We start from the raw sequence: 23,288 nt of genomic DNA on the forward strand, positions 1-23,288 counted from the left end.
TTTCGATGGCCCTTTGCGCGTATTTACACCGATGTGGAGTACGAGATCATAAATCTCTGCTAGGACTCTCGAATCTGATGAAAATTACGTCTTTATTCATATGTATGTTGTGGGTTCGTTATTCTATGTAGTTGTCAATGATAGTTGCGATATTTATTAACTTTGAAAAAGGATATGAATCTATTTCTGGATTATCGAATAATTACATCTTTATTCACATCTACATAGCAATATCTATAGTGAAGTATAATATAGTAAATTTATATAGTAACTTGCCGTATTACAGTTGCATTTAACAATTCAACAACTTGCTGAATATTCGCCAGTGCAAATTGCGGGAAACCTATGAGTCTATATTTATATGGTAATTTGATTTTGGCATGTAGTTTCCTGCCAAATTATTTATATGCTTTCCACGAATAGTTAATTTTAACGTGTACATTATTTTCCTCTAAAAGATACGGAATATAAATTATTTTTCTCAGAAAAGTAAAGAGTGATCGCCTATTTATAATTTTCAAGAAAAAATTCGGCCCTAAAATGGTCATCTCGCTTCATCATTAATTCACCCAAAGATCAGAAACAATTGCAACGCTTTACAGCTCTTGATTGTACTCCAATGACTTAATATTTCGTTTGAAGACTGGAAGAAAAGAAAAAAAGGAAAGAGATGAAACCTAAAAATCTTTTGGATGATATAACTGCGTTCGCATTGTTCGAAAAGCTTGGCGAGAAGTTTCCAACAGAATCGCCCGAACCTTTTCTTACCACGATCCAAATGAACGCTTTAGCCACGTTGCATGGGCTGCCGCGAGGAGAATTTATTTCAGAAGTTCGATTTACTTTTTCTCACTGAGCCCCCGCCGGTTCTTTTTTTTACTCGCGTTACGATTTTCGCCCGCGAGAGCGCCCAATCGCACTTTCTCTCGCACCGAAACTTTCCCTATAAATTACGGCCCTCTCGCAGGAGCTTCGGCTCGATATTTAATTTCTTATTTATCACCATGGATCGATCTCAAATACGTTTTTCAAGCCTGCGACGCGCTAATTCTCCTGGACGTTGAAACCTTTTCAATTCATTGTTGGGATCTGGATGAAAAACACGCAAGCTAAAAATAAACCGTTTAAAACTAAGCAATATATTCTTGGATTTTTTGAAATATATAACTTCGAACACAAAACGCAAAATAGTATCGGATTACGTGGAGTATTCTGTCATAAAAAATATATTTTTTGAGGATCAAAATATGAATAAGGTGAAGTACATTTTTGATAAATGTTTTATGGAAATATAAGATCTTTTTGTCTTGTTGAAGAATAATATTCTTCTTATTGACTATTTAATGATTAGTTTCTCCCGTTGTTTAATGCGTTTGATGTTCACCTACAATAGAAGCAGTATTTTATCTAGCAAGTAATACTTCGCAAAAATACATAGAATTCTTCTCGAATTTTATTAAATATATAATACACAGAATATAATAAAATCAATCGACCGTTAAAAACACAATGTATTTTTCGAAATATATACCTAGTAGATTCTTTGGGACGAAGGTTTGTCTTTCTTCTTTTCGTGAGGAAAACATCGATTAAAATCTAATTTTCTTCCGAGATTATTAACGTGTGTGATGGTATCGAGTTTGAGAATTGTACCTCTTAAAATTAGTTACAGTACGACTGACTACACTTTTTCCGAATCTTACAATCTGAAAGAAAAGAATGGTTAATGTATCTGAACCCAACGACTACTAACGCTACACAATCCTATTGTGTTCTCTTTCACTTTAACTTTTCTTCGTCGTATGAATTTTCACCGGTGTGACACGACATCTGACACTTCGTCCGCCGTTTTTCCAGGCAAAGTTCGACCCCCAAAAGCCGCAGATTGATGTGTCGAATTATATTTGTCGCGCGGCACAGCTGCTGTCTAAATTATACGCTACATTTAGTCCAGCCACCCCTGGCCAGGGTTGCGTCCTCCGCGACTAGACTCCGTGCACCCTCTCATTGGCTTTGATGTAGTCCCGTGGCTCATGGAAGTCGATGAATTTTATTTCACCTTTGCGGTTGTCCGGCCGGTCGACACACGCTTCGTGATCGATCACGCGAACCGAGAGTTCATTTTAAGAACCGTTAGACGATCAGCGCTGCGGTGATTTTGCACGAATCTGTTGCAACGATTCGATGATTCGTGAGATAATTGGGTTATTGATTACAGTAAACGATAAGGTGTTACGAGGTTGAATAATCGTTGCGAGTCTCTGAGTTGCTAATAACTATGATCAGGATAACTTTTGAAAAATGGACCACTTTGAAATATGTACAAATGTAAATCAGTTAGAAGAATCTGATATTAGCGAACATCTGGAGGAAATGAAAAATATTTGACAAATGGCCAACATTAAAATGTTTCATTTTACGTTACTGAAATCTTATTTCCCATCTAAAATAGTTTTCAAACTATATAGAATTTATTATTTAAAATAACCTTTCCAATATCTTTTGTCTAAACTTTATCTAACTCTGACCTGAATCTTACAAAGCTGGGTTAGCAGCGTAGCATAAAATATGCTTCCGCTTGAACTAAAGTTTTGTTATTCTTGTTATATATACATATTCTGTCTGGAAACAAAACTTTATTGAATGAAAGATGGAAGTTACTTTTTGGAGTTTTTTTTATATGAATTATTTGCCTACCGTATTCAAGCATATCTACTAAATACACAACGTTTTGCTAGAAATTATATTTACAGCGCTTACTTGGAACTTGGTCTTAAGACCACGTCTTAAGGTTTGGATTCAGTATATCTAAACTTTGGGACTGTATATAGTTTTGCAGAAACTTTGAAATTACCCAGGGTACAATTTTCGAAGATACATATGCGTATATTAAAGTATTTAACAAAAGTAATCTTATTCCGTACTTAATACGTAACTTCGTATATTTACAATTAAAAATGAACACACGGTTCTAGCGCATATAAAAATCGTACAGAAGAAGAACGTGACAAGCGAGATTCTTCGTTTTCTATAAGAGAGAAATTTTAAAGTTTTCTATTAAGGTTTCTAAAAAAACTTCTAAAGTATTCTCTTTAATTAATTTTCGTATTAAATATGTGTTTTTACTATCCTCTTAATCAAAGCGATAGCCTAATTGAATCTAATCTGGACTGAAACAGAACTCTTTAATTCGTACATGATTTCAAAAAGTTTTTTTTTTATTTGCGTTTAATTTACAATTAATTCTCGTTAGAGAATTTTAAGTAAATTTATCTGGCGTGGTACTATGACATGATTAATAAGCGTTTATAGTATGTTTGATTCTATTTGAATCTAGTGCTTAGGTCTAAGGTGTAATGTCTTTTTAGCCTGCGGATCTGCTCCAACGTCTCGAGTAGTTGAGTAATCAGAGTGTTTTGGTTTTTTTTTTTATTTTATTTTGGTTATTTTACAATTTGTCCTTATGGACATTTGGTAAAGTGTTATATCTTATTGGTGAAGAAAAAAAAATTAAAATAAAAATAAATATAGCATGTGGGTGGCTACCCCCAGCGGGGTGCCAGCTTCGTTTTTTCTAAGTTATATCTTTTATGTGTTTTGGTGGTTGTTAACTCTTGTGCTATGTCTATTGCTGAATTTGGATAATTCTTCTTTGACTGTGGGTATCTTGAGGTCGTGATGTATCGTTTCGTTGGTGACATACCAAGGTGCATCTATTAGGGATCTTAAGGTTTTCGATTGGAATCGTTGAAGAATTTCTATGTTGGAATTACTCGCTGTTCCCCATAGTTGGATTCCATAGGTCCAAATAGGTTTTAATATGGCCGCCTTGTACAGTGTAATTTTACTTTGCGCGTTTAAGTTGGAACGTCGGCCGATGAGCCAGTAGAATTTTTTAAATTTTGCTTCGAGTTGTTTGGTTTTAATTCCACAAAGTGAAATAAATTCAACGAACATTATCGAGAACGAATACTATGTGTAACACACGTCAGCAATAAAGTGAATTCAAATTTAAAGTTAACGTAACAATGTTCACGAGTTTCTGTATTAGTAATAAAAATAAAACTATTTTCTAACTTGAAGAAATTCATCTTCTCGAATACGACGACGACTCTAAACAAAAATTCCCAATAATTCATCATAGATATAACGCTATCTTGCCACGTTAACGATATATTTGTCAATAAGTCAACGGTTATCGATTATTCGATCGATAAACAGCATCTTCCAGCAATACCGGGAGAATATTGTCAGGGTGCTACGAATAAACGACTTGAAAAATTCGTTCGGCTGAAAGCACCGATGAAACTTCTCCCCCGTCCTTCCATTATTCAATTTTCGTGCCCCTTGAATCTGGTCGAAGGAGGACGGTGGCCAAATATTTCCTACGTTTCTTCTTGAATCGTTTATCTTCCGGCAAGGCATGCCGGATACCTCCCTCGTTTAGTATCCATTATAAAGTATAATTTCCATTGAAGCGTCGCGCTGTTCCACGTGAATCGCTATAAACGTACGCATTCGGTGAATCGAACGCGATTCTTTGATGAATCTCTCGTTGATGAATTTGTGTGTTCGCCATACGTGAAATTCTATTAGTGGTTTCGAATGATTTTAGCATACGGTCACACGTAAATGTCCTGTACGCTATATGAAAATGTAATTTTTATTGAAAGAAAATGTTGCGAAAGTTCACTGAGAAGTTTGTGTTTTCTGTGACAAGATGAATAAGAGCTATTTATTTTATTATTACTTTATACGGTGAAAAATATATGCGATGGCGAAAGTATTTATAAGGAAATGTTTATTCACGAATTTAACTAGACATATTATGAAAAAATTTAGTTTTATCTTTTTTAAAATCATTTTTTATGTTCTCGAACGACTTATTCGATTTCTTAGCGCGAATTCACGGTAAAGTGTCACGGGAGAAACGAAATACGCCGCTGGTATATTAACTTGAGTTGCAGAGTATTAATTGGAGGATCGGCTTTCACTTGAAATCTGATATTTCGTTATTAATCCTGGGATATTTATTAGAAATAATTAAGCTTTAAAGACCCATTAGATATCGGTAATGGAAAATTATTCGGGATTTATCATCTTTATTTACTTATTTAACATAGATTCTAATAATAGTTTTCTGTTAATTCCTGAAAAAATAAGAAGGAAGATTTAAAAAAAAAGAAGTTTCTCAATGTAATATCTTTTTATTGGTTCTTACATGTTTATTACAATTGGCGAAGTGTTATATCTTTACTGTCGTATTTTTAGAACTTTTATTTTTTTTTTTTTTTTTAATTTAGGAAATAAATTTCTCAAGCAGAAAATATTTCTCTACCAATTTCTCAGAAACTGATGAAGAAATTCCTTTTAAATTTACAATAGACAGCAACGTCACACATAAATTTTTATTTTCTGTGTCATGACATGCATTGGAGTTCGAACAGCATAAATGGATGACAAATGTCGAGTGATATTGCAAGCATAAAATGTGTTTTGCTATATTTCTTGCCATTTCGTAGGTGTATAACAGTTTATGAAGTAAAATTTAATGCCAAAAGAGGAGTCTTTAAAAATACTTAGGGTGACATTATAACTGTATAGTTTAATTTCTTAGAAAAATAAAAATGACAGAACGCAAGGACTATTTTCTCGTATAATCTTTTCGTAGACTGCAATAATGTAAATTGTATTCTCTTCCTTCGTGTTCTATTACGGTAAAAGCATCTTAACCTAAATAATACAGAAGGTACGTCGTACTTTACATCGTATTATCCTAACAAACTCATTGTCAACTACTCTCGTACACTCATCACTGATGTTAAATTTCCCTTGTAATAAAACAAGTAACTTTCATTAGTAGACAAATAATTCTATGTATTTGCACCTTTTATAATTCATACTCTGTTTATTTATAATTATACCATTGTATATTTTATTATCATGTTACTCTACTGCTACAAAACAGGTTCATTATAGTAACACACTCATAATAATTATCTGAATTTTTAAGGTGGATACCAATGATAAGAAGTTGTAAATTATTGTTTTACTTTCATTTTCTATTCAATTAATTCTCAACTTACTAACTTTCTCCATAAAGATGGTTCCAGTAAAATGTTTTTAATAATGAGAAATTTAATGCCAAAGGGATCTGCGAAAATTGCATGAAAAAATTTATTACCGGGAAAGATGAGAACTTAGACGATGAATGGGAAAGGATTATCAAAAGAAATGTTACATAACCACCACTCCATAAATTAATAGTAATTCTCTAAAAATACGTTGCCTCTTCTCGAACAACTCGAATACAATCAAGTAAAAGCTTTCCCTTCTAATAAAAACCTTATAGAAAAAACCTTGTCCAAACGACAAGTTGCCTTACTGAAAAGCGAAAATCATGTAAAATGAATATTCTACGGGGTAGCAACGTGCTAATTGCCTTTTCGCGACCAGCGACTCAATTCCGTTACTCGTATGTCGTTCATCAGCCAGTGTTAATTAAATCCGCGTGGCATTCGTTCGAGCTTTCGTCCAGCTTAACATATTCATAGGAGGGCGCACGATTACGCGGGCGACACGCGATTAAAAATTCAACATCGAGAAGCCTTAAAGGGTTGCTTTTTCCTCCCAATGGTAGTCAGCCACGATCACACGCGCTGTTTTTCAAAGTTCAACTACGAACGCGTTCTCGATTTACATTCGCTGGCTCGACGTCGTCAACGAAAAATAGACCTGGCATGCAATGCTTTTTTGTGCTCCACTTTTTGACGATCACCTGATCCCTTACCATTTTCGTATCACATACGATATTATCGATTATAGTATATCGAGTATAGTAGTGGTTCGAATTGAATCTAATTAATTTTCTCATAAAATTACAAATGAGCCATAGAACAGGACCAATGAGCCTTGCATTTGCAAATTTTATACGAAGCAAAATTAGATGTAAGTAAAAAATTAATGCCATGAAAAGTATACTTGCGAAAAGTATGTAAATTATAATGTTAATTATCGTAATAAATCGCCCAATCCACGACAAGTTGTTTACACGAAGGCGGTGGAAAATAGCGGAACTACGAGGCGGAGGAGGAAACGCTGGATGAGAATGAGGGAACAGCATGTGTTGAAGAGACACCATAGGGAGGTGACCGGCGTGACCGCGTATCGAACGACGTACAACGGCTGTTGGCGCATTTCCCCTTGGATTTCACGGGGACGACGCGACGCCGTAATGTCAGGAAATCGTTGACTCCCGGTGTAATAACCGCGACGTTGCGTCGCGTCGAGTCGAGTCGTCGTACTGGTAGGTTGTTGTCGTCGTCCGGCCTGCTATCTTCTTTATACGATACCAGCCTTGCCAAGAGGAGGAAGTCTCATACGTGACACGTAAAAACCGCCTACGACGAATGCACCCCGTTGGGTAACCCGGCTCGCGTTAATACGCTCGGACGCCACGTTTTTCGCCATGTTCTTTTACGTGATCATGTTTTTCGGTAGCAATTAAGTCCTGGACTAATGTTCCGCGGCAAATTGGAGATTATATTGAGCGACGTTTTAAACGCTTTCCGAGGAATTGTGGGATATTTGGAGCTTTTAGAGATTTTATATTGTTGGGAAAAGCATTAAGAAAATGTTTCTTCGGTTTTAGCATTTATCAAGTAGGTATAGAACAATGGATTCTTTTTTATGGAAAATTGTGGTATAAAAATTTTGTATTTTTTTTATAGGGTGAATTATCTTGAAATTTGTTGGTTAATTTTTGTTGGAATTACGAGGAGAAATTGCTACAGGCGTTGTCAGTTATTCTTAAAGGGTAGATTACCTGCAAAACTTTCTTGATTTTCTTTTTAACTAAGAATTTACGAAGAAAAATTGTAATTAAAGGACTGAAAATTCTTTTTAAAAAGTAAATTATCTTGTGCATTATTCAAGGATATTGATTATTTCTCTGTCCATATTATTCTTCGTGGAAATCACAGAGAAATCATTTTATGTTCGTTAATATAATACTACGAAGAATTTTTTAACTGATTTATCTTTATGCAGTATCTAAAGAAGATTAAAAATTTCGTTTCTTCAACGCATAAAGGAATGAACTTTGATGATTCGTTAAAATACCTAATTACTAATAAAGACGTCGTCTTACTTATGAACTTTTTAACTCTCCTAGTAATAAACTTTTATCTGCACCTTCAAAACTTCAGCTCCGTTAATACATTCACAGTTGACTGAATTTTCTTTATTTATAAATTATTATAAAAATTCCTGCTAAAACTTCGTAATCTTTAATTTCAAATTACATTTGACAGTGAATTTTCTATGATATAAAATTTCAAGCACATTACTTATACCCTGTAACACATTATAAATATAGAGTATATATTTTAAAAGTTTATTTCATGTAAAAATTAGAAATTAAATAAATAAGTTAGAACTTGGTATAAAGATTTGTCTTATTTGTACTTATGATTTCTGCACTTGTACGTAGCGAGCAAAATTATTTATTATGTTTAGTGAATTTTAAATTATATAAAATGTTTGTTGAGGCAGAATCAATCTTTCGTAGCAAAATATTTGCTACCAAAGTATATTTCGCTCCTATTTCATGACTTAGGTGTTTGCATGCTTCTTATCTAAAAATTGCAACAGCAGGTGTCGTAAGGAAACGTATTGTATGTTGCCATCAGAATTTACCGAGGCAAAAGAACCATAACTGGATGAAGTTGGAAAATACGACGGTTTCTCGTAGTAGCATGTTTGCGAGACTGTTTGATATTTGCAATGCGTGGCCGCGTTTCTCTGGCACGCTGCGCTGGTTAAAAAACAAACGGTTGTTTGCTCGTACGGTGGTCGATATTTGCTCGTTTGTATTTTGTTACATGGCCAGTAGATTCGTTTTAGGTTAATGTAATATTGCGTTTATTGACGAAATTTAATCGATGCAGGTTCTTTTAAACAATGATCGGTGAAAAGACGAAGAAACGGCTTCTCGGATGTTTCGAATAACTTTATGAGTCGATCGTAGCAAACGATTTGTTTAGGCTTCCGTTAATTGTCGTAATTCTTGAAATTATTAAAAGAAACAAAATTTATTTATTATATATTGCTATAGTATTTTCATATATAAAATGGAAAAGAAACATCGATATTCTCGCCGTCGTGCAAACGTAAAATAAAAATCTCGTTTGTAGACCACTTGGGGAAAACGTGCTGTGTTATTTTGTGTTGATTTTCTGATATTGAAGTGATTCAGTACCTAAACAGAACTTTTAATACGATATAGTTTCAATGGAGAACAACCTGTTAGATTCAAAAATACCATCCTTTTAAAAATGCACAATAAATTCGTAGCAGACGAAAGTAGAAGAAAGGAAAAATAGTTAACGTTATGGCAATTTAATCCTAAAATCAAATAAACAGAATTAAGCGCACGTATAATTTAGAAATGGCTCTTCTATAAAAGAAATAGAATTTTTCCTATTTTATCTTTAGTAACTTGAAAAATAAATGGCATAAGGTAATTTCTGTTACAACTTCACCGAATAAGCTTCCACAAACAATCGGATAGCAGCAACCTTCGTATTATTAGCGATTGCCTTCTTCAAATTCCTCTTCAAAGTATAAATTTTACAAACTCAATGGAAGATATGAATACAATTTTTCCAAATCTCCCAAAGTACTACTTCACGAACGATACACCCGATCAATTTCATCGAATCAATCTCCACTCGACACGAATTTTGTCCACTCGAAAATTTCCATTACATACATACACATGTACAGGATGTCTATAAATAATGGCTATTGAAACATTTACAATTTTCTTTCGTATTTACCATCGTTTAACAGTTATTTCAAACAACTCTTCAAACTGTGTAGAATTTCAGAAGTTTATAGAAATTCAAATTGGTCATCTAAATTATTTCTACTGATGTTATAAATAACGGAACATCACTAACAATAAGCGAGATTAGCATGAAGAAAGAAAAAAATCGTTAAAATTTCCGTTGCCAAATAATTTTTCTTTACTTTCAATAGCAATGAATAGAAGTAAATTTGAATAAACGTACACACGTGCAATGATAATAAGCGATAATAGACATTCTGCGCAGGTATACATACACTGGAGTAACAAGATTTCTATTCCACGACCTATTGGAGATCTGCACGTACAATGTACGTATGTACGTACAGTTGAGGTGAAATTTCAAGTGGTGGTCGATCGCGAAGCTTGGCGTTCGCCGACCTCAACGGAATATTATATACCGTACCGGTGGGGTCTATGAATTATGCATATTTTCCGCGATATGAGTGGCTGAGTGATGGGGTGGCACGTAGCTCTGACAGGCTGTAAATTAGACACGAAAAACGCGCCGCCTTTAGTTTTACGTCACGATTCACGCGTGTGCACGGTGACAAGGGTGCCTGCTAGAAGAGCACGCTTCTCAAGGTGCATCGCTATCCTCTGGCTCATCGCGTTTCTGTCTTCCGTTCCTAACTCCGCTGTCATTTCGTCTATTTTCGACTCAATCATGGCCTTCTAACTCGAAAAAAACGTTTCAAGTCTGAACAAAATATAGAAAAATTTTTATCGGAGCGCGTTGGAGTCTTCTCGTTTCAATTGTATGTTAAACACCTTAAAACATTTATATATATAATACGAAGGTTGCAGCTATCCGATTGTCTGCGAAAGCTCATCTGGTGAAGTTATAACGGAAATTACCTTATGCCATTTATTTTTCAAGTTACTAAAGATAAAATAGGAAAAAATATGAAAGATAGATTTTCTATTTCTTTTATAGAAGAGCCATTATATATATATAATATTATATTACATAATATTATATAATATTATATAATAATATAATAGTAACAAAAGTATATATATATATGTTAGTATATATATATATATATTGTTAGTAATGAGAATATAAGGTATTCCATAGGCTAATGTGGTGTGGAGTCCCTACTAAGTGTTAAATCTCCGGACGAAGAGTCCCTCAATAACAAATTCCTTTTAACCTTTCTTCAGCTTTGCTGGTCACTTTTTTCCAGGCCTTGTACGGTTTGGCGGTTCCAATAATGGGGTCAGTGATATATTCGTATGATTTAGTAGCCTTTTGTAGTACCTTATACTTTTTTCTTCAACGATGTACTTGATACAAGGTATGTGCATCATCGTGGAATATTTGGATGGTTAATATTAAAGCACTAGAAATTGTTTCTGTTTGCAAAGAAGAAGGCAAAATTGAAGTATAAAAATTTGAGGATCGTAACAGTGTTAGTTAGCTGCAACAAAAACGCAGCACAGAGGTGTATCATGAAATAAACTATCCAATCGAATGTAGGGGTGTGTCGTATCTGGTATATAGACGTGTGATCCTGCTGTATAAATCGTTGTAGACCTGTGTGTGGTATTCGTGAACGAGTATACCGATAGGTGAGTGGAAGGTGTGAATCGTGTGATAGGAAAAATACGAGTGCACATCCAGTACCAGTTTGACAAATAGTCTAGCCGCGTCTTCTAAATTCGCCTCTTGAGGATTTTGGCTGGTTGGATCGATTTGATGGATAGAGCAAAGAAAAAAAAAAAAAAAAAAGATAGAAGCACTGTGAGATTGAGAGGATTGTGCAGTTGAAAGGATTTACAATCGAGGACAGTTAAAGTAAATAGTTTTCTTTTTATTCGCAATTTAAGAAAAAATTGTATCGTATCTTTTAAGTACCCAGTCCGTGAAATTACGATTTTATTTTTTGATTTCTTTGATTTTACGATTTCATTCTTTAGTATTACTACAATCATATACGTAAATATCGTAGAATATTATGACATGATAAAATTGATTTTCAAGAAAGAAAAGGACAGAAAATGAATTATTTATTTATTAATTTTCATATTCATAATGAATAGATATTGTCGCAAGGGAACATTTATGTTTTATTTAATTATCAATTTATTAATAAATTGCATCTATTCTAGTAGAATTAAACATTTTTCATATATAACTTTTATGCAAAAATTATCACCGCGATACAAACTAAAGCCATTATATCCCTCAGGTATATCACAATGTATAACGAAATTTGTAGGATTGCAATCTCTGCAGAGTTAATATGAGATATAAAAGTAAATTACGAAAGTCATATCTACGTATACGTATATATTATTAATTTATTTTAGCTTACAGTATTATATTCATTCGAAATTCTCCATTATTTTCTCTTAGTCGTAACGGAATTAAAACAAGAAGAAAATTATAGAACAAAAAAAGATCGATTTCAATAAACATAGGACAATTTTACGATACTAAACCAATTATTTACTATCTCTTTTTAATTTCGTTGATTGACATAAAAGATAAAATCTTTGAAAAGGACGATCTTTGAATAAAATAACTGATTCCAACGAGACAAGAATAATTTTACATATGTTTCGTTTATCGTAATATATATTTATTTTATTACACGCTTTGCATTAAAATGCAGAATTAAATGCTACAAGCTTGTGAAGGGAAAATTCCAAAATGTGAACATACAATTTTGATGACAGAGACGATCAGGCGTTTAACGCGTAACAATATTTCCACGTGATGTACAATTCATATGGCGTGTCGCGGCACTTATTGCAGCTTTCATTGCGCGATGAAGTCATTCGAGGAAGTGGCCCCCTTTTCCGAGTGGACGCTTAATATCTCGCACACGGCCGCGTACATGTGCAGATTTGATCATTATCACGCATTTCGTATGCTAATTGCGCGCAAGATTTATTCGATGCAGAGGGATGAAGCCCCCTTTAAAAATTTAAATACCGGCTGATAGCGTAGCAATATAATCTGAATTTTCATACGAGGATCGACGAGCGTTTCGTCCGATAATTTTTCAATAATCGCCAACCTGCGAATCGCGAAATATTTATAACGTTGTATTTCCATTTATGTGATCATCGCGATATTTAATCAGACTGACATTTCTCTTTATCGAACAGAAACACACGCGTTAGTTGTCGATTAAAAGAATTTTCGATTTTCCAATATCGCTGCTACAAATAATTCTTTCATATTTTCCTCAAATTTAAGAAATTTCCCGATTCAGTTCAAAATTTCTCAATTACACAGATACGTGAGAAATGATCCGATAGAGTTTAAAGAAGAACTGAACAGATAATTTTGATTAAAATATTCAATTGTATAAAAAATTGTCTAGTATAAAATAAAATAAATAAAAAAACCTTTCGATAGTTAGCAATATACGAATAACGTCACGTCCATGTTGCGACATCGGAAACCCACATTCTAGGACCGGCGTAAATGATTTTCTAGCGTTCCACATGTCCCTCCAGCAAACAACTTTCAATTTCTCACCCCTCTGAAGATTCCCTTTCGATGGTTCTCCAGTCGAAGCACGTGTCTGTGACTCTCTGCGGGCAAGAACAGCCGAAGACGGTCTTCCACAAAAGCGACCGTCGACACACTGCTGGGGAACGTGTATCGGAAAGGTTTTGCTTGCGTATTTCGATGGGAACAATGGCATGGCCGTTGAATGCCGATCGCCATTATTCCCAACGATCTCGATTCGCGGTTTAACGTCGGAAACAATAAACGTGACGTACGTTTAAAACACGCGCATAATACCTTTCGTACGAATACTTAAACCAATATGGTTCTTAATCGGTGCTTCTCGCAAACTCTAATAAACGTTTCACTTTTACAAAGAAATTGTTCTACTTGCAGTTTCTACGCGTACAATATCTTTCGTTAAATCATGCTTTCTCCTCTTACTGTTATGTAATCCGTAATCTATAAATTTAAGTATTATATCACGTAATAGTACACACATCTATTGTTAGCTTTATGACGTTTTTAGTGATTTAGGTGTTTTGAAAATGTCCCTTGTAATCTGAAAAGTGTTCCGTGACTTCGGAAAGGTTAAGAACCACTGACTTCAACTGTAATGACGCGTCATTAAATGCTAATTAGCTGACTGCAGGCAACGCGCAGTCGAATACGAGCCTTTTAATCGTCATTTTGCCGGTCTACTCGCGAGCACCTCGCCGTGCCGCACCATATTGCGACACGCTTAGAGAATTAGTCTATTAGTTGGCGCGAGCATGGAAACCGGATTCCGCGAAAACACGCGAATTGCCAGCCGTGACCGGAACAGGAACATTGCAACGTGACGGCGAACGCTGACGCGAATAACTGGCTGTAGAGGAAAATTAGCCGCGATATCGGTGCATATTATCATGCAACTGCCACCTAGATTGTATGCAAGTTCCTGTAATTTCACTTTTTCGTATGTAATTTCAAGTCTCTGTATTTTAAATGGCGATTGTAATTTGGAGAGATAGATTGGTGAGTGGAATAAGTTTACAGGAATCATGTGGTTTTTGAGTACGGGTGGTGATGGTGGGTGATTAATTATGGATTTGGTTTGAGTAGTAGGATTCGATCGGTCTCTTTCTTCTAGATTCCATTTCTTTAATAACGCACGTGAAAGGTGAAATTCGCGTGCAGATTTATAGCTTAGTAATTAGGTTAACAGTATAGTTAAGTAACTAGTACGTAAACTTGTCTTTCGTTGCGATGAAGTAATAATAAAAAGAGAAAGGAAGACACGAAGATATTTTTCGTGTGGAATTTTCCAGCGAATTTTCCAGCGGATAATTACTGATTTTATAGGAGAGATTCAGGTCAATTTATTTTTTGCCAAATAATTATTTCTGTATTTCCATGTAAATTAGAACGAATGTAATTAATTAAAATTTTATGTAACCTAAAAGAAACGCAATTCATTTTTATTCTACACATCTATCATGTTTGAATTAATATGCAGCGTCGGCGTGTTCATTATGTCATACTTTAAAATCATTAATTTATTACGAACAACTGATATTAATCGAGATTTAATGTGAAAACAACATACGCACAGAATAATATATTTTAAAATAAAATCGTTTGTACATTTTCTTCTCGTGTATCTCGCGAAGGATGGATAGGAATACATCAACGTTACGTGAAATTAATACCGTTAATACTTTGTTTAAAAATCCTATTCGAAAGGTAAAATGATTCGCAGTTTTCCAGCATAAAAACCGATATTATATATATATACATATGCAGTTCATATCTCTGTAAGCCATATCAACACGTAACAAATAATTACGAAACCAAATACATCCTCCAATTATTTTTCGAAAAAAGTGAATAAAACAAACGCAAAAACCATCCGCTCGGAAAAGGAGGCCACTACATCGATCAACTTCATATTTGAAAATACTCGAAAAATCGTATATCGTCCTCAAATCAAATTACTGGTTAATTTTTTAACATCCAATACTATCTCCTCGACGTTTCGATCGAATACGTTCATAAACAAACTGAAACAAACGATTACGAAAAAAGAGTAAAAAGGAAGAAAAATAGGGAAAAAATAGAGGAAAACAATTTCTAGGAGATTTCAAGCACGAGAGCAAATCGTTGCATGGGGAAATACCAGAGGTTGTTCGAGATTGATCAAGCAATTTCGTTTGGGAATGTTGTTTGCCGATAACGGCACTTTAATAAGCATGGTCTTTGTAATCGATACCGATATCCGTTGCATCTGTCAAATCTACCCTTCCATGGATAGAAAGTGGCGTGATTCCACTTGGTGAAATTCGACCCCTTTTAATCACTATCAGCCCCCAAACAATGCGAGATCATATTGGCCTATCGCGAATTATCGCGCTATTTCAATATACAAATTCGTATAAATATATCAGATACAGAATTGTTATAATAAATAAATAGAATGTCTCGTTAAGTTTATTCGACAGAAATTTTTGTTAGATCAGGTAACAAAAGAGAATATTACTTTTGAATAAATCGTGAATGATTTATGCATTTTAGGGGCAGTAAAATATTACAAAATATATGAAATGTAAAGTGAAATATGGTTATAATATATAAACTTCTTTTTTTTTTTTTTTCCTTAAAAGGAATCAAGAAACTGTATTACGATTGGAAATATATTTGTCATGACTCGAGTACCCCAATCACGTCAAAGCTCACGTTCAGTTATAAAGCAACGCGTAAAAAACCTGTAATAACAAGAATACGTCAGCCAGTACATAAACCCCTCAATTTACTATTGGATAAGATCAAAGTAACACCGGACTGTTCTACAATTTCCTCTCCACTCTACCCACATAGAATCAACCTAATCAGCGATCACGATCAATTTCGTTTGCGAAATGTTGCGTGAACAAGAGGCAATCGTAGCGGAAGGCGTGTCAACAGCTTCGTTTTTGTATCATAGTCCATTTTATGGGACGTGTTGTTATTACACACACCATTACCTGGCATATGTTTAGTATCGGTCAGAAATTTGGAATCATTTTTCCAGCTGTTCCTGTACTGAGACGTCTGACAATTTTATTATCGATATTCGTTATTAAAAATTAGCGTTATAGATCTGAATAGAAATTTTGCAAAGTTACCGATGATAGAAATAATTATAAAAATCTAGAGAATTTTACTTCTTTCATTTTTAATTCTTAAAGAATTAAAATCTTCGTAAATTGTTTCTTTTTACTTTAGAATGACGACATTTAATTATAAACAAAACGATCAAAAAACTATTTTTCTGCATCGAATGGGAAGCTAAGCAATTCTGAGCTACCCGGCATCGAACAAGCTGCGAACGGTAACCCGGCTTGTATAAAGCCTCTGGATAATGTATCGGTCGCAACAATAGCCTAATAATTCATAGCAATTACTTATAGCGTTCATTACGTTCGAATTACTGTTATAATTGTGTTGTTAAATAAATTGTTCGACAGATGCTAATTGTTTGTCATTCAGCTACGTGCTTTGATATAAATTTGCGTTTGTTGTTCGAATCGTTTCTCTCTTGTCGTTTATTGAATACCTCATTTCAAAATAATTAAGATCAAACCGTAATTCATTGATTTCAAACACCTGTCATTTAGGATTAACCGTTCTCTTGATTGTACTGTGATTTCGAACGATATTGCACTAATTTTCATTCACTCTGTTAAAACATTTAGCTTTCAGTTCGATATATTTCAATTAATTCATTTTTAATTTATCATAGATTGTATAAATTTTTTTTCTTTAAACTTAGTATTTGGCTTATATTTGTGGCGGCGCTCGACAACAAATACCACTATTTAACACTTATTACGGTCGGACTGCGGCAGCGCAGTGATTAACGCCTTAGGTTACAACCTTTCGGAACCCGGGTTCAAATCCCGGTGGCCGGAGTCCGATTTTCCTTGTATAATACAAAAATGAAAAAAAAAATATAGCAATACCTCAGCAAGCGCCATCTGTAACCCACAGCAAAAATCTGTCTGTCTCAACTTTCACACGCTAGTGGAGTAGCACTATCACCCATGCAACTAACAAACTAACACTAGCAACTACTGCTACTACTACTAACTACACTTCAAATTTGGATCGTAGGTTGGCGGTGAGACGTTTAGAGATTTTACTGAAGATGGAAAAGGGCCGTTCCGTGTTCGTTATAACCGGTAGGTCGGGGGTCTAGCTTGCGCAACATCCGTAGATTCGCAATGATCGAAGTCTTGGTAGCGCTATCACGATACACCTCTTCGCTATCGATCACGTCAGGATCACCAATTTGAGGGTGTAGTTAGTAATGGTAGTAGTTGCAAGTATAGTTCGTTAGTTGTGGACGGTAGTGCTGCTGTGTAAAGGCCGAAAAAGGTAGGTTGTGCTATTGGAGCAGATATCGCTGCTGGGTGTTGCTGTATTTTTTCTTCTCATTTTTGTATTGTACAAGGAAAAACGGACTCCGGCTGTCGGGATTTGAACCCAGGGTCCCGAACGTCCGTAACCTAAGACATTAACTATTGCGCTGCCGTTGTCCAATATTACTTGGTGTCGAGTGGTGGAATTTGCTATCGAGTGCTACCACGCCACATATTCGTTGGAAAAAGATATAGAAAATTACATATTATCAAAAAGACTTGCAGAAATGTTACTACACAAAATTCCAAAGGTCGGTTATTCATATTAAAAATTGCATAGAGTTGTTGGAATTAAAATAAAAAAGATCCCGAATCGAGCATTAAAATACATCGTTCCATTTACTCTACGTGAAATATATATTGAGAACAAAGTTAAAAAATTTTTACGAGTCGCCACTAAATCTAACGTAGAACACGAATGTCAAATAAAACGTCAATCATTTTATATTAATATAAGATGGAAGAGAGAAAAGTTTCTTTGATATTCATTTTCTATATCAGCATATTAACTCTTGCATATGAGTTCGCCTATATTGTACACGTGCATCGTATTGTAAAGCTCGCTATTTACTCGGCACACATGACTCGCAACCAATTAACATATATATTCAAGCAAATAATTCGTAGACATAATTGGCGACACGATAGTTTCATTAAGACTGTAACGATAACGTTAGAAGCATTCAAGAGCGTCGCGTTGCTGCTTAACGTACTAATTAGCGGCGTGATAGCGTCATACGAAGCGGCATGTACCGTCGAAATTCAACTATAATTCATCGGTGAAATCTCTGGCACCGATGACATGTAAGCACACCAATGCATCGTGATCGCATGACGCTCTGTCAACGAATTAAATCGCGATATCAACGTTATCGCTGTTTCGCCTCGGTGACACATATTCGTTCGGTTCACAGAATCGTCACTCGATTATTCACTAATTTATTCGTTAATCTATGAAGTTTAGTTCCGGGAAAAAAAACAATCAATATGTCAAATCGATAAATAACGTTTCTTTATCTAACGATAAATAAGAAAAGATACGTATCTTGTTTGTATTTCCTGCACAAAGTAAACTGTTTGAGAAATGAATGTTCGTTGAAATAAGAATATAAAGTGTTAAAATGAATGTAAAAAGTTCCAACATTTATGCTTATTATTGTACGGTACTGAAGGGTACTGAATCTGTTTGGAAAAGCTTTCATAATTTCTAGTATAAAGAGACTATAGCTATTACTTTAAAAATATGTATTCATAATTTCATCACAACGCGAACAAAATGTAATAAAAAAAGTTGTAAAATTTCATATTCTTTTATTCTACTCATAAATTTATCATGCCTGAAAAATTCTTGAAATTAGTAGTGTGAATTTTTTGTGTCTGTTTTCTCGTACATATATTTATTATAACGAATGTATTGTCTCTGTGGATTTTTTTCTACTCGATTTGGTAGTAAAATTTCTGTTAAACGTAGAATATGTATAAAATATTTTAGGTACTTTATGTTATTTTATGACGTTGCTACATATTCTATTTCTACCCTTTATAGGGCAAACTATTCATTTTAACGCGTTGAGTGCAACATGAGTCTCATGTGGCTCACGTTGAACTTTCTATTCAGGTTGCTGATATTATCAGCGCATGTACATATGGTAACATCTACTATTAATAATGTGAGTTAAAAGTCAGACAAAAACAACTGGGCCACTCAATGTCTTGAATATTTCGCGTTGTTTAAATTTTCTCAGCACTAATTGATATATTCCAATATTATCAATTTACTGACACCCGAAATTAATTAAGTTAGGCACGAGATTGAAAATATAAGGAAAGATTTAGAATAAAAATCTTGAAATTTTATAAGAAAGTACAAATAGAGACGGAGTTTAAACTACGAAGAAGTATCAAGAAACGAAAATTCTCTAACTGTCATGTTCCAGTAATAAGTGGCTGATCTTGAAAAATATCGATGGCCAATTACGTTTGACGTAATAAATAATGTTCGATCTAATAGCTATCAAAGAAGAAAGGAAAATTCTGTATGATTCGTTTTACAGAGGAAGTGAAAAATGTATGTTCAGAGGCAGCAGTTCACTAAAGAAAAATCTCACCGCGCGTTTAGTAGAATGTGACATATATGATATATTTCGCGCCTTTAAATCAGTCGGATTATAATAGCGGAGATTTATATTCGAGGCCTTGGGCCTGTCTTATCTTGAATTTTTGATGCGGTACGTAGCAACCAAAATCCGTTCACGGTTGAAAACTGGATCCATTCAATACACATTTGACCAACCTATCCGTCCTCAACTCTCGAGACTTTGTTTCATTAAGTCATTAATTGAATTGAAACATTAACATCGATACGAATTTAAGAACTGTACTTTCTAAGTTACATGGAAGCAAGAATTTTTATATTGCACTTCACTTTTAGATTAGGTTATACCTAGTACTACTAGATAAAGTATATTAAGTATAAAACAAAGACACTTTATATTAGGTTACTATTTAACAACTTTCTTGTAACATTTAATTTCGAAGAATGATACCAATCACATGAAATGTTTCACTCCCATTATTTGCAAAAAAAAAGGAGAACTCTGATTTATTCTTCTTTAAAAATAACTTTCATATAGCGATCAGATACTTGACAATTTTTTAACTATTTGTCCATACAACCACAAAAAGCTTCAATATCAGTCATAACGAAATAAAAATGTAATCATGAACCAAAGGTACAAAGGATCAATTTCGAAGATCTCGATCTGTCGATCAATCAAAGAAGATTAGATCGTAGTCGACATTTTCCTTAAGAAAAGAGAAGAAAAAAAAGTCCTCTTACACAGCGATAGACTCGCGATATGCATTAACATAAAAGATCGCTTGCTAAGCCATTCACGCAAGCTGATCAATCCGTCGAGTTAACGTCGAAAAACGAGCAGTCATTTACTCAATAAACCCTTCCCGAGTACGTAGTGTGTGGCGGGTCAGCCAACGGCGACGAGGAGTAAATCCTTGGTCGTCGTGTCGCTGGATATCGTGGTATCGATTCGCCGGTTAAGCTTTAAAGCCGATTCGTCGGGACGAAGACGCGAAGGCCGGCACAATTTCGCGACGTTAACCCAGATCGTCGTCCTTGGAATCGGTCCAGCCGCCGTCAGGCCGTTGCGCTGGTTGCCAGGAAACCCGGAGCCGGACTACGACATCGCCATGGAAAATAGACGAGGAGCTTTTTGTCGCCTCCCTTGGAACGAAATTCTGGCCGGCCAACGTGTCTCTTGTAAAGGGGATCAGTAACGATTTTCTCGCTCCTACGTTGCGTTGTTAGAACGTATCCATGTAACTCGACCTCCGAATCGTTTGCTATCCTCCAGTGAATCGAGTGTAGACAACCGAACTCGTCGTGTTTATCAAGGTGAATCCTCGAGAGAGAGAGAGAGAGAGAGAGAGAGAGAGGGGGAGAGAGAGAGAGAGAGAGTATTTGTATTTACTCGTATGTGAGGGTGTAGATGAGTCAAAGAGGAATTATTGTCGTAGTATACTATGTTTGCGCTTGCGTTTGATGCATAAATGCTTGATAGGTAAATTTAAGGAATGAACCCTTAAAAGGGATGGTACATATAAGGGTTGTATAAATACGTATGTGTAAGGAGCGCACGAGAAAAAGTGCGTTTTTATTGATCTTCTGGTTTTCACATCATTTATCTACAATTGGAACAAGATAAAGGAACGACTGTTTAGTTCTAAAATAAAAATTTGTAACGATTGTCAGAGAGAACTATTACGAATGTATTATACAGTTAGAATAGTACTCTCAAATATATCTTGTATCTTTTTATAGACATTTTCGGTTCAGTTGTCAAATCTTAGGGTTGTAATCGTGATACTCGTGTCTGATTATGGTCCTACTGGAATTTCAAAATATTTTACATAACGCACACAATGTATTCGTAAAAAGTTCCTATGACGAAAGTACTTACATCAGTCAGTGCATACGCGAAGAATAAACCGATTACGAACCCTCGTTTCTCCCATTCTATATTCACCACAGAAACATTGTGAACCTCCCTTAATCACTGTACGCTATCAACGTCCTTCGGGACATTCAATACGCATCTCTGCCCTTAAGATGGGTGTTTTAACTTTCTTTTGAAAGAGAGATTCACCGCCGAGAAACCGCATGATTTACGTTCTAATTTATACACAAAAGAAAAGACCCCGTGAAAGAGAGAAAATAAGCAACAGCAAGGCACCGTCTGTTCCGTGAGATCTTTTCTACGGTCTGCCTCTTACGCGAATTAAAGTCCATTTAATCGAACCGGTACGCCTGGCGCATGGAGGTGGCCACGGTAAACGCGGCCGATTTTAATACAGAAATGGAGCCAATACATTCGGAGAGCAATAATTACATTACACCATGCCGGCTTGTGTACGCTGGCTCATAATTCAAGAACCCATTGCCCATCTATTTAGACGTCCACGAGCGACGGATCGGCCCTTTATTTAAGTGCACCCCCGGACCGTGTTCTTCCATCCGCGACCGATCGACAGATATCGAGCCAGAGACAGGTCGAACGCTCGACAAACTCATTTCCCCTCCCCCTCTCTCGCCCTCTCTTTGAAGAGATTCTCTCTGTCTGAGTCCATTCGTCTATCTCTCTTTGGTGTTCGATCCTTGTAGCTCGCTTTAGGTAGATTCGATCATATTGGACCGAACGGTTCACGTTGTCTTAATAAAATCATTCCCCGTAAGGAATTACTCGCAGGGATCTTGAAATTACACGATTTATATTCATCCAAGCGGAAGATTCTACGTTTGCACTGCGAGATTACGTAGCGAATTCAGGTTATGACGTCTATATTATTTTTCTACGATTTTGAACGAATAGAGAATTATCTTTCGGATGAAGTTAGGTGGAATGCGTAGAATATATTTTGTTTCCGTTGACCGCAGAGTTATAGTTTTTAAAAGGTAGATGACGGAGAATACGGGATCGTATATCGACATGAGCTCTTTTTCGTATCTGATTTCCACATTTCGATTAATTTGAAGCTTTGCCTGCGTGAATAGAGGATGATTTTTTAGGGAAAATTAAATCGAAGTTTTAAAAGAACGTCTTCCCTGATTACAAAGTTTACGATCTTTAAAAGATTGTGGTGAAGACGATTTTTTCAGAGTAAATTAAATTGCAACGTAAATTCAAAGTTTACGTTTTTGCAATGAAATTTCAATCTCACACGAAAGGTCAGTACTTGCTTGATCGTATTATTCTGTGACAGAATAAAGAGTTTACAATATTTCTTCTACGCGAATTTAGTATTTTCAAAGTATGAGTCCTAAGCGAATTTAAAACACACAAGTCTGTCAGCTCGTATACCATACTACATGTATGTATATTTCTCGCATATAATGCGGCATTAGCTAACGTTTCTGTGTTACTGTAACGGGGACAAAGTGAAGGAATCTCCCTAAATTCCGGAGCTTATCTTGGACAGTAGTGTTTTAAACTGTGAG

This window comes from Bombus pascuorum, chromosome 7, assembly GCF_905332965.1.
Source record: "Bombus pascuorum chromosome 7, iyBomPasc1.1, whole genome shotgun sequence".
NCBI classification, from domain to species: domain Eukaryota; kingdom Metazoa; phylum Arthropoda; class Insecta; order Hymenoptera; family Apidae; genus Bombus; species Bombus pascuorum.